Source organism: Thalassophryne amazonica, chromosome 6 (genome assembly GCF_902500255.1).
Source record: "Thalassophryne amazonica chromosome 6, fThaAma1.1, whole genome shotgun sequence".
NCBI lineage: Eukaryota > Metazoa > Chordata > Actinopteri > Batrachoidiformes > Batrachoididae > Thalassophryne > Thalassophryne amazonica.
In genome coordinates this window covers 61,468,654-61,486,457 of record NC_047108.1, presented here as the reverse complement: position 1 = coordinate 61,486,457, position 17,804 = coordinate 61,468,654, and the positions used below count along the sequence as shown (strand labels likewise).

The 17,804-nt window shown below is 44.7% G+C and overlaps 1 protein-coding gene and 1 long non-coding RNA gene across 2 annotated transcripts in view; one reads left to right on the top strand and one right to left on the bottom strand.

Annotated features, from left to right (window-relative positions):
• Window positions 1–1,551: 1,551 nt before the first annotated feature.
• LOC117512267 lies at window positions 1,552–2,119 on the bottom strand. The gene is made up of 2 exons (XR_004561258.1): window positions 2,056–2,119; window positions 1,552–1,818 (listed from the first exon to the last, which is right to left on the bottom strand). It is a non-coding gene; the product is annotated as an uncharacterized LOC117512267 (long non-coding RNA).
• Window positions 1,606–17,804, top strand: part of slc16a4 (solute carrier family 16 member 4) — a 181,839-nt gene continuing 165,640 nt past the window's right edge. Inside the window, exons 1-2 of the mRNA XM_034172273.1 lie at window positions 1,606–1,801; window positions 2,050–2,116. The gene's annotated coding sequence lies outside the window, so the exon portion shown is untranslated. The remainder of the gene's footprint in view (window positions 1,802–2,049; window positions 2,117–17,804) is intronic.

Here is a 17,804-nt window from a genome sequence, read left to right as displayed (position 1 = left end):
TTTTCTCTTTTGCTCACGATGTCGCTGTTATTGAATAAATAGTATTTCCCTGGTGCCTGACATTTGTACCATGAAAATAAACAAATTAGATTTAGCAATGACATCTCAAATGGCCATTGCATAGGAAACCACAATTCTATGAATAATGCCATCACAGCGCTAAAGGCAAACACTCCAGTACTGACCGGGATGAAATAAAAACATTACGTGAAGGCAGCTTAGTTTTGGTTTTTATCTTTTCTTTTCCTTTACAATCTAAGGAAAAAATCGTATTACATCCACCAAGGACACCATAAAGTCGTTTATTTCTTTGTTGTCTGTCTGTTAGCAGGATTATGTCAAAACTACTGCACGAATGTTGATGAAATTTGCACCACAGGTAGATATTAGGGCATGGAAAATTCCATTAAATTTTGGAGGTGATCCAGATACGGATTGGTAGATGTCAGAAATCTCAGATTGCTCTTGTTAAATTCCTGATATTATGTCTACTGTACTGTTGTGGAATAAATTACAGAATGTGTTTGCCAGAAGTGTAAACTGATAAATTACTTAATGTGTATTTTTTTATTATTATTATTATTTAAATGTAACCAGGTTAGTCCCATTGACTTCAAGGTCTCTTTTACAAGGGAGACCTGGACAATGATAAAAATTTCCAGTTCACTTAACCTGCATGTCTTTCGATGTCTTTAACATGACAAAGGTTAACCATAAAGTATTTTTACACCAATCGATGAAAGAGGTTATATCCTGTGTCAAAACAAATTGGACGGACATTGACAGAATTTTGTGGACAATTTGGTGAAGGAAAAGCTGTTAATAATTTCTTGCAAAACTGTATTTTTCTTAAGTGTGAAATTCTGGAATTCAAGAATCTTGTGCAGCACTGAGTTGCTGACAATCTAAACATTTTGACTTTACTTCTGTTTTCGGTCGTTGAGTTTGTGTACCAGCCCCAGAAAACCAGAAGGTAAAATACAACAGCAATCAATCACATGGAATTTGTGCAGAACAAATGTTATGAACACGTGAGATATTGTTGAAAATGAATAATATTGATTGATTAGATTAGATAGAACTTTATTAATCCCTGGGGAAGACTCCCTCAGGGAAATTGATGGAAACTGGCAGAAGTATGAGCTCCTTTAGAGAGTCCTTGTCTATTCGTAATAGTTTTGTTAATTTCTTTAAAAAAAAAATCAACATTTTTGCAAACTGCATCTATTTAAACTTCTTTTAGATCTGCTACTAATTTAAGAATGTTGCAGCCCACTTCACTCAGATAAATGAATAACATTTAAATTCCATGACTTGTTTTGTTATCTCTGATTATTTTTTAAACCAATTTTTTTGTGGGATGGAGGTAATTCAAGATTTATTCCAAAATTAATCAAATACATTTTTGTTTCAAATAACCTGTCTCGGTCCAGCAGGGGTCGCTGCCCACACTTTGGGAATCAACGGTTTAGCCTGCTCTGCTTCCACTTGAGATTAAAATTTCACAAATAAGGGCCGTACACGGCCCCTGGAATTTTTGTTTTTTTTAAAAAAACCCTCGGTCATGTGGGCGCATGGCTTTATGCGCCTCCTCGGCGCACAGTCCCGTGCGGAGATGTGAGGCTCAAGTGGGACTGATTCGCTCACAGACGCAAAGGAATGGCGCTGTCATCCCCGCAGAAACACGCCCGCTCACAGCATCCCGTTTCGCTGCGGAGACGCACAACGACGGAGCGACAAAACCGCAAAATACGCGTCAAATTAGACTAAACGCAGCGGAGCCGCTTACAGGCGACATCAGGTATGTGGCTTAAAAAACTAATGAACAATAAATGTAATAATTAATACATTTGCTCAAATTTACCTCAAACATTAAAAAAATATTTAACTGGGAACTTTTTTTTATTATTATTTTTGGAGGACTTCTCATTTGTGAGAAACCAAACAATCTGAAATGAGGCAAAGTTCTGCTTAAGTTTCAAACTTTCTATCCAGATGGTGTCAGTGCAGGTTTGTGCCTCTTTGTCACTTTTTTTTTATCTGCTGAAGGTGGACGTTTCCTGGCTCCCAGCAGCGCAGACTGAGGGCCACAATGGAAGAGCAACAGCGACTCAAGGTAAGTTGTGCTCATAATGCCACTGTGTGTGTGAGAGCTTTCTGCCGCTTTACTACATAATCTCACAATTGTTTGTGATGTCTGGCATTTCTCATAGTCCAGTGCAGTGATTAAGGATCTGTGCAGCAAAACTACACAGAATGCACTTAACTTTTTCATCAAAACCTTAAAAGTGTCATTATTATTATTATTATTATCATTAACAGTGTTGCCACAGTTACTTTGAAAAAGTAATCCAATTACTGATTACTGATTACTCCTTGAAAAAGTAACTTAGTTACTTTACTGATTACTCAATTGTAAAAGTAACTAAGTTAGATTACTAGTTACTTTTTAGTACTTTTCCCAGCTGCCGACAACAACCCCGTCAACATGACAATGATACCTGTTTTGCCAAAACTTACTTTATAGTCACCCTTTCTTGACTTCAATGAAAATAAATACTTGTTTTATAAAAAGTAAATAAAGACCTCTTTCTTGACCTCATATTTAACTGTGACAGCACTGTAACAGTAAAACTTGCAATTTCGAACCTACATTGTTTATAAATGTAACTATTAAATTCATTCTAGCATTTTTCTAACATTTAAATTCTCTCTAAATATTTTACTTGTCGAAATTAATATTATTTTAAGTAGTATTAGTAGTTGTAGTTAAAAAAGGCTTCAAAACTGGACCTTTAATCTAGGGGTGTTGTGGGGGGGGGGGGCACATCCCTCCCCCACGCCCCCATTCCATCTGGATTCGCCCCTACTTTGGTGTTTGAGCACAAAGAATGGATAACATTTATTTATGCAGAAAACGTGACCAGATTTACAGGTAAGAAAGTTTTATTGTGTTTTCACATCATGTGGTCCTCAGAAAGAGAGTTTAGGTGCATTTGAGTGGAAAATAGTGTTAGTTGTTGACGTGTCGCGGAGGATCAGCTGTTTTAACGTGCAGATATGGAGCGGCTCAGCTCAGCTCTAAATAAAGGAGGAAAAAAATATAAAAATGTCTTTGTAAAGCTCAGTGCAGGTGTGCTGATCACCGTGCTTTAAGAGGAGACGACGAGTCGAGCAGCTGCAAAAAAACGCGGATGAAAAGCTCACAGCTCACTGAAAGTGGGCAGTTCAGTCGAACCCCGACCCCCTGCCCACAGACCAAGTTTAATGCTGCTATCGACCCACAATGAAAAATAATAGTAACGCACAGTGACATGGAGAAGTAACTTTAATCTGATTACTGATTTGGAAAGATTAACGCGTTAGATTACTCGTTACTGAAAAAAGTGGTCAGATTAGAGTAACGCGTTACTAAGTAACACGTTACCGGCATCACTGATTATTAAATGAAATATAGTGACATAGTCGTGGCGAAGATTGTGGTATCGCTTCTCACCCTTTCTGTGTGGAGTTTGCATGTTCTCCCCGTGTTTGCGTGGGTTCCCTCTTGGTGCTCTGGCTTCTTTCCACATCCAAAGACATGCAGGTTAGGTGAATTGGAAACTTTAAATTGTCCTTATGTGTGTGTGCGGGTGTGAATGTGTTTATCAGTCTATATGTGACCCTGCGACAGACTGGCGTCCTGTCCAGGGTGTACCCTGCCTCACGCCCCATGACTGCTGGGGCAGGCTCCAGCCCCCCATGACCCTTGACTGGGGTAAGCGGGTACAGAAAATGGATAGATATTTATTCTATATTATTATATGGTATGTGATTTTGCCAACTTCTGATTGGCCCATTTGCCACTTTCTGAGCTGTACCACATGCCGAGTTGATCGCTGGTGGAGCCGAGTAGACCGTGCATGCGAAAAGAGTACACCTCACGTGCAGCATAGAACTAGCTAATCAAGCGACGCCTTCTATCGATAACGACCAATCAGATAACACGATACAAGCCTACTTTGACTGTCTGTTTGTTGACAAGATGGCAGAAGACAGGTTTGCGTCTGTTAGCGATGCTAACTTAAAACAAATTTTACACGAAAAAGATGCGAAGAACACCCGCAGAAATACACAGTCAGCAGCCATGTTTCACAAGTGCGTCACTGAAAAGGGACATGCGCCCGACTTTGAAACTTATGACAGATGGATGCTTGACGGAGTACTTGGTCGATTTTATGCAGAAGCTAGACTGGCAAATGGCGAACTTTATAAGAAAAGCCTGGTGACTCTTCATCATGGACTTAACAGGCATCTCCAGTCGATCGATGGGATGTCAGTTGGTGCAGTATGACAGTAATAATAAAGAGTTGAAACTTGAGATTGATTTTTCAGTATTAGTATGTTTGACAAACTCCCAATTTTCTTGTTTACCATATAATAAAGCAGTTATAGACTTTTGAAGGCCTCGGTGAACCCCATCCTGTATAATCACGGGTACACCTCATCAAAACTCTATAATTGTATATTATAATCGCCAAGGGGTCTCTATGTGGCCTCAAGTGGCCTCTATGGAGAAACTGGGGAGAGCTGGCATTTGCCATTTGTATACTTATGTATTTTGGGTCACATTTGGACAGGAATTAACATGCAGCTCAAGTGAACCTGTATAGGCACATTCCAAAGAAACAATAGGCCACATTCCTCTGTCGTGTCTGAGCCTGAGTGCAAAAGTATTATTTCAGCTGGAGTCTGTCACCACTGCCCCTGCAACATTATTCTTTTTGCAGTCAATTTCGTTGAGGTCATATCTTATTTCATGTACTAAGAGTAACCATGTTTCATTTTATATTTTATTTAGCCAGCATACGGTTTTATGCTATTTTTATCATTTGATCCAAGATATATTTTCTGTTTGTCATAAAAAAACACTTATTGTAATAACTGCCTGTCATTTTAAGAAGGGCAGAAGTATTTCTGATAAAAATCCTTCATGAATGGTAATTTGGTTGTAGGCTAACCACCAGTTACAATGACAAAGTACTGTACTAACCTCACATTGGCATAGAACTGGGACTAGCCCCCCCCCCCCCCCCCCCCCCCCCCCAAAAAAAAACATTTCTTCTTGGAATAACAACAAACAGAAGGTATAACATCAGGAAGAAACCAAAATTTTATTTCCCCCAAAGAAAAGGCTTGTTACATAGACTATACAAAGCACACAAATGTAGCATACAGTTGTCATAACTAGTAGTTTCCACATTCCCAAGGTGCGTCTTTCCTACATTTGCCACAGGTGTATTTTTGGCAGTGTACACAACGTTCAGTGCTTCTGTTATTATTGCAGAGTATGCACACCTGGCAGTGTGTCTTTTTCTTCTGAGAAAGTCTCATCTCACAACGCTGCTGTTTGTGCTCTTCCCCTAGTGCCTTTTCCTGCAAATGTCTGTTTTGAAGTTCCTCAGCGAGCTCCAGCAAGAACAAATCAAATCAAATCAATTTTATTTATATAGCGCCAAATCACAACAAACAGTTGTCCCAAGGCGCTTTATATTGTAAGGCAAAGCCATACAATAATTACGGAAAAACCCCAACGGTCAAAACGACCCCCTGTGAGCAAGCACTTGGCGACAGTGGGAAGGAAAAACTCCCTTTTAACAGGAAGAAACCTCCAGCAGAACCAGGCTCAGGGAGGGGCAGTCTTCTGCTGGGACTTTCTTTTGATCCTGTACATGCTGTGTATAAAACATGCATTTTTGTGGCAGCCATGTCTAACAGGTTGTGAAACACAGCCATGAGCCATCAATGTGTTCCTGCATGCACTTAGTAGTTGCGTAATTTCTGGTCCATGATATCAACACCGCATTTGAAATGGTTGTAATCAACAACAGTGTTTGGTTTTTGTTTTCGGGTGTCCACAATTTCCACTTTCTGATGCATGGTGCTCAGAAGACAGACAGATTTCTTTTTTTTTTTGTTGCGTACACCATCAGCAAGGCACTTCCAGATGTGAACACCTGTGTTGAGTACAAATGGCGGCCTGAGGTTTCCTTGGCAGTTGCTGGTAGCTACCAACGATTTTTGTTGATGGTGCCAAGCAGAGTTGATTTTTGTTGAAGAAGCCTGTTAGCCAAAGACAGAGAGGTGAAGAAATTGTCCATAGTTACAGTCCTTCCCTGGTCCATAAATGGTTCCATCAACTTCAAAACAACATTCTCTGACAGCCTCTCTCCCGCTGTACAAGTGGGATCTTTTCCCAAGTAAGAGATAGCATTACACATGTATTTCGTGTCCAGATCTGCTGCAATCCAAAACTTGATTCCAAACTTGTCAGGCTTGCAGGATGCAATGTACTGCAGAAAGGGACAATGAACCTTTGACAGAAATAATTGCTCATCCACTGTAACATGCTGCCCTGGACTATAGGACAACACACAATTCTGAACAAACCGCTGTCAGATGTCAGAAATTGCTGCAAATTTGTCTGTTTGTAAGTGTTCCTTGCAGGTGTCCTTGTTGTCAAAGTGAAGGTACCGCTTTATTTCAAGATAGCGGTTATGGGGCATTATGGCTTTGATATCTGGGTTGCTGAATCTATTGGCCCACATGAATCACATGGCACCAACGTAGCCCTTGGCAGCCCTTTGGAAAGGGATTGCAAGGAACGGCATCATCTCATAGACGCTCATCTGCCAGCTGGGGTTTGTTCTACGGCCCTCCTGGACTGTGCAGTCTCTGATGGTCAACAACATGCTCATATCCACCAAACACAGGAAACTTTGAAGGCGAGTCATGATTTTGCATTTTGCAAACTTAGTTGGCCCTCCAGATCCACTGAATGCTGTCTGTGGAGTTTCATGAACAGAATAGTCTCCAGTCTGATCCTTCTTGATTGCATTGGTTGTGACATTGTAAAAATCTTGGGTCTGTGTAAAAGGCATCCCCTATTTATGGTTGAATTCTCAGCACATTTATATAACAAAGGGTGGAGGTTGGTGCCGAAGTGAAACTGCCTTCAAGTGATAATTGGCACATTCCTAAGAAACAATAGACTGCTTTTCTCTGCTGAAACCTGTGTCAGCCTCCATATGTTATTACAGGCTATCCAAAACACACAGGGACTCAGCTCATTTATATAACAAAGGGAGGAGGTTGGTCATATTTTAAACTTTTGGGGGCTTTTCACTACAGACTAAAGTCTTCTCTCTGGGCCTATTAATGTTAAGCATTTTTTCTTTATTTACCTCTCATATGCCTGGAAGCACCTTACCATCTAACCATGTCATTTACATCCTTCAGACTTTTTTCAGTAAAATGGTTCTTGGGAGCATGAGCATGACTAAACCTTTCAGCTTCTGGACCCCCCGTCTTTTTAATGATTTTTCTTTTTTTTGCTTTCAGCTTCTGGGGAGGGGCTACACCCCACAGACCCTCCTAATTACAGCCTCTTAACCCCCTGCCACTCTGCCACTTTAAGCATTTTTTATGAAAATGTAAATTAGTATTCAACGTTTTCAGCTAGTTGACAGTAGGGCTGTACAATATGGCCAAATTGTCATCCAAATCAAATCTCTAAAACTTGATAATATATTTCCTCTAGGCTGGACTATTGTAATTCATTATTATCAGGTTGTCCTAAAAGTTCCCTAAAAAGCCTTCAGTTAATTCAAAATGCTGCAGCTAGAGTACTAACGGGGACTAGAAGGAGAGAGCATATCTCACCCATATTGGCCTCTCTTCATTGGCTTCCTGTTAACTCTAGAATAGAATTAAAATTGTTCTTCTTACTATAAGGTTTTGAATAATCAGGTCCCATCTTATCTTAGGGACCTCGTAGTACCATATCACCCCAATAGAGCGCTTCGCTCTCAGACTGCAGGCTTACTTGTAGTTCCTAGGGTTTGTAAGAGTAGAATGGGAAGCAGAGCCTTCAGCTTTCAGGCTCCTCTCCTGTGGAACCAGCTCCCATTCAGATCAGGGAGACAGACACCCTCTCTACTTTTAAGATTAGGCTTAAAACTTTCCTTTTTGCTAAAGCTTATGTTAGGGCTGGATAGGTGACCCTGAACCATCCCTAGTTATGCTGCTATTAGACGTTAGATGCTGGGGGGTTCCCATGATGCACTGTTTCTTTCTCTTTTTGCTCTGTATGCACCACTCTGCATTTAATCATTAGTGATCGATCTCTGCTCCCCTCCACAGCATATCTTTTTCTGGTTCTCTCCTCAGCCCCAACCGTACCAGTCAGAAGACTGCCCCTCCTGAGCCTGGTTCTGCTGGAGGTTTCTTCCTGTTAAAAGGGGAGTTTTTCCTTCCCACTGTAGCCAAAGTGCTTGCTCACAGGGGGGTCGTTTTGACCGTTGGGGTTTTACATAATTATTGTATGGCCTTGCCTTACAATATAAAGCGCCTTGGGGCAACTGTTTGTTGTGATTTGGCGCTATATAAAAACATTGATTGATTGATTGATTGACTTGTGGTTTGTCCACAATGCTGCGGAAAGCAGCAAAGTTGAAAATTTTCAACTTTGACACCAAGTACCACCATGGTGTGTGGCTGCCGCGGTTACAGCCATAAGTAGCGGAATGTTTCCATCAATTTCTCATTGAAAAATACTGAACATTAAGTTTTCTGTCTGCCACTTACTACCAACATGTGAATGCAGCATTAAGTCACAGTTTAGAGTAAATACGTATCCAGTTCTACATCTCTGACTAAGCATATATAGTGAGGAAAATAAGTATTTGAACACCCTGCAATTTTGCAAGTTCTCCCACTTTGAAATCATGGAGGGGTCTGAAATTTTCATCTTAGGTGCATGTCCACTGTGAGAGACATAATCTAAAAAAAAATAAAAAAATAAAAAAATAAAAAAAAAAATCTGAAAATCACATTGCATGAATTTTTAATAATTTATTTGTATGTTACTACTGCAAATAAGTATTTGAACACCTGCCAACCAGCAAGAATTCTGGCTCACACAGACCTGTTCATTTTTCTTTAAGAAGCCCTCTTATTCTGCACTCTTTACCTGTATTAATTGCACCTGTTTGAAATTGTTACCTGTATAAAAGACACCTGTCCACACACAGTCAATCACATAACAACCTGTCCACCATAGCCAAGACTAAAGAGCTGTCTAAGGACACCAAGGACAAAACTGTAGAACTGCACAAGGCTGGGATGGACTACAGGACAACAGGCAAGCAGCTTGGTAGAAGACAACAACTGTTAATGTTTATTTATTAGAAAGTGGAAGAAACACAATATGACTGTCAATCTCCCTCGGTCTGGGATTCCATGCAAGATCTCACTTTGTGGGGTAAGGATGATTCTGAGAAAGCTCAGAACTACACAGGAGGACCTGGTCAATGACCTGAAGAGAGCTGGGACCACAGTCACAAAGATTACATTAGTAATACATGATGCTGTCATGGTTTAAAATCCTGCAGGGCAGCAAGGTCCCCCTGCTCAAGTCAGCACATGTCCAGGCCCATTTAAAGTTCACCAGTGACCATCTGGATGATCCAGAGGAGGCATGGGAGAAGGTCATGTGGTCAGATGAGACCAGAATAGAGCTTTTTGGAATCAACTCCACTTACCATGTTTAGAGGATGAGAACAACCCCAAGAAAACCATCCCAACCATGAAGCATGGGGGTGGAAACTTCATACTCTGGGGGTGCTCTTCTGCAAAGGGGACAGGACAACTGCACCGTATTAAAGGGAGGATGGATGGGGTCATGTATTGTGAGATTTTGGCAAACAACCTCCTTCCCTCAGTAAGAGCATTGAAGATGGGTCTCCGTAAGAAGCATTTCAAGGTCCTGGAGTGGCCTGGCCAGTGTCCAGACCTGAACTCAATAGAAAATCTTTGGAGGGAGCTGAAACTCCAAACCTGAAAGATCTAGAGAAGATCTCTATGGAGGAGTGGACCAAAATCCCTGCTGCAGTGTGTGCAAACCTGGTGAAAAACTACAGGAAACATTTGACCTCTGTAATTGCAAACAAAGACTACTGTACCAAATATTAACATTGATTTTCACAGGTGTTCAAATACTTATTTGCAGCAGTACCATACAAATAAATTATTAAAAAATCATACATTGTGATTTCTCTCTCAATGGACATGCACCTAAGATGAAAATTTCAGACCCCTCCATGATTTCTAAGTGGGAGAACTTGCAAAATCGCAAGACTGTCTCAAACACCTTTCCACTCATGGTTGGATATTTTGAAAAAACTGATCTGTTCATTGAAAATTTGACAGCATTTGGGCATAACATCAGCACCTGTGGCCCAATTCATGTTGCACACTCTGTTTACATATATGACTGTATTCTATAGAGTTATTAGGTAAAACCTTAAGAATGGTGACAAAGTTCAATTTCAGTTTGTACAGGGGTCAAAAGTTAGAGTTGCTCCAATTTTGTTCAGATGTGATGCAAATTATTGGTTGAGTTAATAGGGTTTCAAAAAGCAATAGTTTGCACCATGTATCATGCTTAGTTATCACGTTACGGGGTAACATATGTCACATGTCATAGAATTCAATGGACGTCAACATTATTTGGCCTTTACTTTAGAGACCAAGGATTCAACACAGTCAAAACTATTCAGTTTATTAATCCAAGTAGCTCAATCACCAATCACCATTTTTTACTAAAATTAGAGCAACTTTAACTTTTGACCCCTGTACAAACTGAAATTGACCTTTGTCACCATTCTTAAGGTTTTTACCCCATAACTCCATAACATTCAGTCATAGATAATCTTTATGATCACACAAATAATGTGGTATAGTTTTCAATATGATTGGAGCATTTTTATATTTTAACCCCAGTGTAATTCTTCAATTGACCCCTTGAAAATTCAAGTGGCCCGTTGGTTTTTTCAAAAGCACAATGACTAATGCTGCGTTCACACTGGAAACCATGTGAGCAACGGCGGCGACAGGTTACCATGTAATCCCTATGGAAGGACGCGTTGTGGCGCCACAAAAGTTCAAGCCATGCAATGCGACACGATGGATGCGAATCAAGCGACGCGAATAATGAGATTTTGACCGATTGGCGCGTTTGGGGCGCGATATCGCATTGCATTGCGTCGCCTTGCATCACCTTGCCCTCCTCCCCAAGTTGAAAAATCGGAACTTTTTCATCTTGTCGCACCGCGATGACCAATCAAGGACTGGATATGTAGTGACGTGGAGATGTCTGGAGTTTATGCTTGATGTGGACATGTCCTGTCTCTGGCAGTCAGCCTGTGAGCAGGACCTATGTGTCCCTTTTGTCCTTTATTTATTTAACACAATTATGATGCAGTTGGAGAGGAGAGTGATGAACTGCAGCAGCAGCAGCCAGTTTTTTTTTGTTCATGTGTGCGCGCGAACGAATCGACCGTGAAGATAATTTTATTAACTACACAGATGTATAATAAAACAAATGGTGACTGGTCTATAACACAATTATGACAGAGTTGGAGAGGATTGCGAGGAACTGCAGCAGCAGCCGCCAGTTTTTTTTCCACATGTGCATGCGAACGAATCGTCTGTGAAGCTAATTTTATTAACTACACAGATGTATAATAAAACAAATGGTGACTGGTTTATAACATAATTATGACAGAGTTGGAGAGGAGAGCGAGGAACTGCAGCAGCAGCAGCCAGTTTTTTTTTCTTTGTTCACATGTGCATGTGCGAACAGGACAGGAGCTCCTCAAAGTGGGTCCTGGAGAGGTGGAAGTACCTCTGAAAGTGGGCGTCATCCAGACGCAGCTCCTACAACAAATGATGAATTTATGGCGTCGCGTGGCATCCAGTATGAACGCGGCTCAAGCAGAGCAACACACCGGGTGATGGTGGCGCGTCTATCGCCAGGCGAGGGATGCAAATTTGTGGCGTCACGTGGTGTCCGATGTGAATAAGGAGAATTTGTGCTGCATTTGGTGCTTGTATCACTATGTGAAGTATTGTTTCAGTTATTTGCTGCACTACTCTAAAATGTTACAAATAACATGTACAAATGTTTTCAGCTACATGAAAGTAACTGAGTGAGTTTAAAGATGAATCGTCTTTTATACAAGTTAAAGTTTCATTTTTAAGCACAGTGTGTTCTTGATAGTTTACTTCATTACACATTTGGTGATCCTCATCAAACACACACTGGGCAGCTTGTTTATAAGTTAGAAAGGTTGTTGGCTGAAATACTTTCTAAAAATCCTCCAAGTGAATGACAAGCAAGATTGTCAGCAGTCAAGATGCATATAGTACCATAAAGCAGAGAAATCTGACCCTTAAAGGCTTGTCACACGTTGATGATTTCGCCAGTGTATACCGATTTATGAAAAATTTGCTGAATATGCTGGCTGTGTCGAATGAGTTATGCAGCTGTCACACCATTTTTAATATGTTGGCATACGTAGGCTGAATCATCAAGGTGAGACAGGGCCATTAGTTTCAAGCTTAATCCCTTTAGTTTCAACGATCTAATGTCATCCAACAAAGGCTTCAGTATTTTGCCAGCAACTTCTACCTCTCTGTCTGTAGGACTGAAGAACGGACAAAGATGAATGTTTAGAAGGGAGGAGTTGAATTCTACAGGCAAGTTTCTCAAGCAAAAGTAAATGGCTCCCATTTTATGAAGGATTAGTTTTTTCAAGTAATCAAAATATAGTTGAATTTGTAGGGCATTGGGATACCTGCTGCATAATGTATGATTTGCAAATTGTGTACCATCACAATAATATTGGCGTTTTTCCTTCAACACATTTATTAGATTGCCTAAGGAATCTCTGTATCTTTTCACATCCAAAGAAAACCTTATTTACAACTATAAGTTGTGCTTGTCAAAAGAAATGGGTCAGCGCAGTCTTGTTTGAACCCCTTCGTGATATCGCGGGATTTGACCACTTCTGGGGACAGCCTGCCAGTGCACAGCACAAACACAGCATAACTTCACATGGAAAGATAGTGTACTGTTTGGTTTTCGGCTGCAATCACTGAAGCAGTCGCAAAAAGTGCCGTTTTTTTTTTTTTTTTTTTGGTTCCCAGTGGAGACAGGAAGACAAGGCAAATGGGTGAGGTTGTGTCAATACGTTTTATTGAGATTTAATGTGAATAATGATAATGAGGCTCTCCCTGGAAGTACAATTTTTGCATCATATGCGCTTTCATTTAACCCCTTTATCGGCCACCCTGAAATGAGACTACTGTTGTGTGGGCCGCTGAAGAGGAGGTACTGCTGGCCCATCACCAGAGGGCGCCCTGCCTGAAGTGCGGGGTTCAGGCACGAGAGGGCGCCGGAGCAACCGGGAGTGGCAGCTGGCAGTCATCACCAGCACCAGCTGTCACTCATCATCACCACAACCACATCTCCATAAAAGCCGGGCAGCATCTTCACCTCACTGCCGAGAAATCGTCTACCAATCAGGTAAACACTCAGCTGTGGTTTTGTGCCATACAACTTTCTGAACATTTGCAGGCGTACCTGTTTGACTGGTTAGCAGCTGGAAGCTGGGAGGAGACGACGTCTTCGCTCCTCGGATAAGTAGTCTTTCAGGCGCTCCACATTTTTGTTCCTGCGTGACTGTGCTTAAGAGGTGGAGGTGTTTCCCACCCGTTCTGACTGTTTGCTGGGTGTTCACGCACCCACCATCACCTGTCTTTTCTTCCTGCCAGCAGTACCCGATCTGACAGCCGGAGGCAGTGGCCACCTGGGGACCCAGCGCTTGGTGGCTCCGGGGTGCTTCAGATCCGTTGGCAGTGGAAAGCGTGTGGGATCCGGCTCTGTTCTAGACGGGCGTCTTTTATCCTCGAGCCTGCCCACACGTCACCGTGAATTAATGACTGTTGATCTCAATTGTGTTGTCTGTTGCTCTGTTGTGCACATTCACAACATTAAATTGTTATATTTTGGCTTATTCCATTGTCCGTTCATTTGCGCCCCCTGTTGTGGATCCGTGTCCCTACACTTTCACAACCGGATTTCTCGGCCAGCGTCATGGATCCCGAGGGGCGTCAACCATCGACTGAACCGCCAATGGAAACACAGGGTGCACAGGCGTCGGCAGGAGGCGTGTTAGGTGAACTGCAGCACATCTTAACCGCCTTCACTGCTCGGTTGGACTTGGTAACCGAGTAGAACGTTATACTCAATCGGAGGATGGAGGCCCTCACCGCCCAGGTGGAAGCGCGCATTCAGGGCGCTGCTGCAGCACCTCCTCCAGCTGACCGAGCACTAAATACAAACATTCCAGTGGTGATTCAACGAACACCCCCCCCCCCCCCCCATCCCCCGAAGCATACATAAGCCCTCTGGAACCGTACAGAGGTTGTGTCGAGACGTGCGCAGACTTCTTAATGCAGTGTTCACTCGTCTTTGCACAGCATCCTGTCATGTACGTGTCAGATGCCAGCCGGGTGGCTTATGTTATTAATTTGCTTCGAGGAGAGGCACACGCCTGGGCTACGCTGCTCTGGGAGCAAAATTCACGGCTCCTAACGACATATACTGGGTTTGTGAGGGAGTTTAAACAGGTGTTTGATCATCCCAATAGAGGCGAGACCGCTTCGACCGTGCTGCTGTCAATGAGACAGGGGCGTCGGAGTGCAGCCGAGTATGCAGTCGACTTCCGCATCGCGGCTGCGAGGTCTGGCTGGAATAACGTTGCACTCCGCGCCGCCTTCGTAAACGGACTGTCTCTGGTCCCGAAGGAGCACCTGTTGGCTAAGGATGAGCCGCGGGATTTTGACGGGCTTGTCGACCTGGTCATACGGTTAGACAACCGGTTAAAAGAACACCGTCGGGAGCGGGGCGAAGGGTGTGGCCGGGCGCGAGCTGTCCCTCTTCCTTCCGGGTCCGAAAGGGTGCCGCCGTCCCCACGCTCCACAGTCAGAGAGCTCCGTGGAGCAACAGCTCCCCCTGCTGATGAAGCTATGGACACGAGCAGGGCTAAAGTAAAATCACATGACAGATAACGGAGACTGGCTCGCGGAGATTGTTTTTTCTGTGGCTCGAATGAGCACATACAAAGACACTGAAAGAGACTTTCCCAAGCGGTTAAACTTCAACGCCCACCCTTAGAGACTGGGTTAAGGGTGGGCCATAACATCCACGCGGGGAAAGCCCGTAGATCCGCACGCATCCCAGTGACGATCCTTTGTGGGGATCTTACCCTTCACGCTCCAGCACTGGTGGACACGGGGTCTGAAGGGAATCTGCTGGACAGCAGATGGGCCAGGGAGGCAGGGCTCCCTCTAGTGGCTGTACCTTCACCATTGAAGGTACAGGCACTAGATGGCACCCTTCTCCCATTAATCACACACCAGACACCACCCGTGACTTTGGTGGTGTCTGGGAATCACAGGGAGGAGATTGTGTTCTATGTAACACCTTCTACCTCCCGAGTGATTTTGGGATTTCCATGGATGATTAAGCACAATCCCCGGATTGATTGGCCATCTGGGGTAGTGACGCAGTGGAGCGACACCTGCCACTGGGAATGTTTAGGATCCTCGGTTCCACCCGGTGTGACAGCTACTGAGGAGGTTAAAGTCCCCCCCCAATCTGTCGGCGGTGCCGGAGGAGTACCATGATCTTGCTGACGTCTTCAGCAAAGATCTGGCACTCACTCTTCCCCCGCACCGTCCGTATGATTGTGCCATTGATTTGATCCCGGGCGCTGAGTACCCGTCCAGCAGGTTGTACAACCTCTCTTGTCCTGAGCGCGAATCAATGGAGACCTACATCCGGGACTCCTTAGCTGCCGGGTTGATCCGGAACTCCACCTCCCTGATGGGTGCAGGTTTCTTTTTCGTGTGCAGAAAGGACGGCGGACTCCCTCCATGCATAGACTACAGAGGGCTGAACGAGATCACGGTTCGCAATCGATACCCGCTGCCTCTGCTAGATTCTATGTTCACGCCCTTGCTTGGAGCCCAAATCTTCACCAAACTAGATCTTAGGAATGCGTATCACCTGGTTCGGATCCGGAAGGGAGACGAGTGGAAGACGGCATTTAACACCTCGTTAGGTCACTTTGAGTACCTGGTCATGGCGTTCGGCCTCACCAATGCGCCCGCGACATTCCAGGCATTGGTTAATGACGTCTTGCGGGACTTCCTGCACTGGTTCGTCTTCGTATACCTGGACGATATCCTCATCTTCTCCCCAGATCCTGAGACTCATGTGCAGCATGTACGTCAGGTCCTGCAGTGGTTGTTGGAGAACCGGTTGTTTGTGAAGGGCGAGAAGTGCGAGTTCCACCATACTTCTTTGTCCTTCCTGGGGTTCATCATCTCCTCCAACTCCGTCGCACCTGATCCGGCCAAGGTAGCGGCGGTGAGAGATTGGCCCCAACCGACAAGCCGTAGGAAGCTGCAACAGTTCCTCGGCTTTGTAAATTTCTACCGGAGGTTTATTAAGGGCTATAGCCAGGTAGTTAGCCCCCTGACGGCCCTAACCTCCACTAAAGTCCCCTTCACCTGGTCGGATCGGTGTGAAATCGCGTTTAAGGAGTTGAAACGTCGGTTCTCGTCTGCACCCGTTCTGGTGCAGCCCGATCCCATTCGCCAGTTTGTAGTCGAAGTGGATGCCTCTGACTCAGGGATAGGAGCTGTGCTGTCCCAGAGCAGAGAGTCCGATAAGGTTCTCCATCCTTGTGCCTATTTTTCCCGTAGGTTGACCCCGGCAGAGTGGAACTACGACGTCGGCAATCGGGAACTCCTAGTGGTGAAAGAGGCTCTTGAGGAGTGGAGACACCTGTTGGAGGGAGCTACGGTGCCCTTCACGGTTTTCACGGACCATCTGAACCTGGAATACATCCGGACCGCCAAGTGTCTGAACCCCAGGCAAGCCCGCTGGTCAGTGTTCTTCGGGCGTTTTGACTTCTGGATCACCTACCGCCCCGGGACCAAAAACCAGCGATCTGACGCCCTGTCCCGGGTCCATGAAGAGGAAGTCAAGGTCGAGCTGTCAGATCCACCAGAACCCATCATCCCCGAGTCCACTATCGTGGCCGCCCTCACCTGGGACGTGGAGAAGACCGTCCGGGAGGCCCTGGCATGGAACCCGGACCCGGGGACCGACCCAAAGAACAGGCTCTACGTCCCACCAAAAGCCAGAGCTGCAGTCCTGGACTTCTGTCACGGATCCAAGCTCTCCTGTCATCCTGGGGTGCAAAGAACCATGGCAGTGGTCCGGCAGCGCTTCTGGTGGGCGTCTATGGAAGCCGACGTCCGGGAGTACGTCCAGGCCTGCACCACCTGTGCCAGGGGAAAGGCTGACCACCAACGGGCACAGGGACTCCTCCAGCCGTTACCTGTGCCTCACCGCCAATGGTCCCACATCGGCCTGGACTTCGTCACGGGCCTCCCGCCGTCCCAGGGTATGACCACCATCCTCACGATAGTGGACCGGTTCTCCAAGGCGGCCCACTTCGTGGCCCTCCCGAAGCTCCTGACAGCCCAGGAGACTGCAGACCTCCTGGTCCACCATGTCGTACGTCTGCATGGGATTACATCTGACGTCATGTCTGACCGTGGTCTCCAATTCTCCTCGCAAGTCTGGAGGAGTTTCTGTAGGGAACTGGGGGATTCACCCAGTCTTCCATGTCTCCCGCATCAAGCCGTACCACACCTCTTCCCTCTGCACTCCCGGACCGGCGCCACCTCCTGTCCGGATCATCGATGGGGAGCCTGCTTGGACTGTGCGCAGGCTCCTGGATGTCCGTCGATGGGGCCGGGGTTTCCAGTATCTGGTGGACTGGGAGGGTTATGGACCCGAAGAGCGCTCCTGGGTGAAGAGGAGCTTCATCCTGGACCCGGCC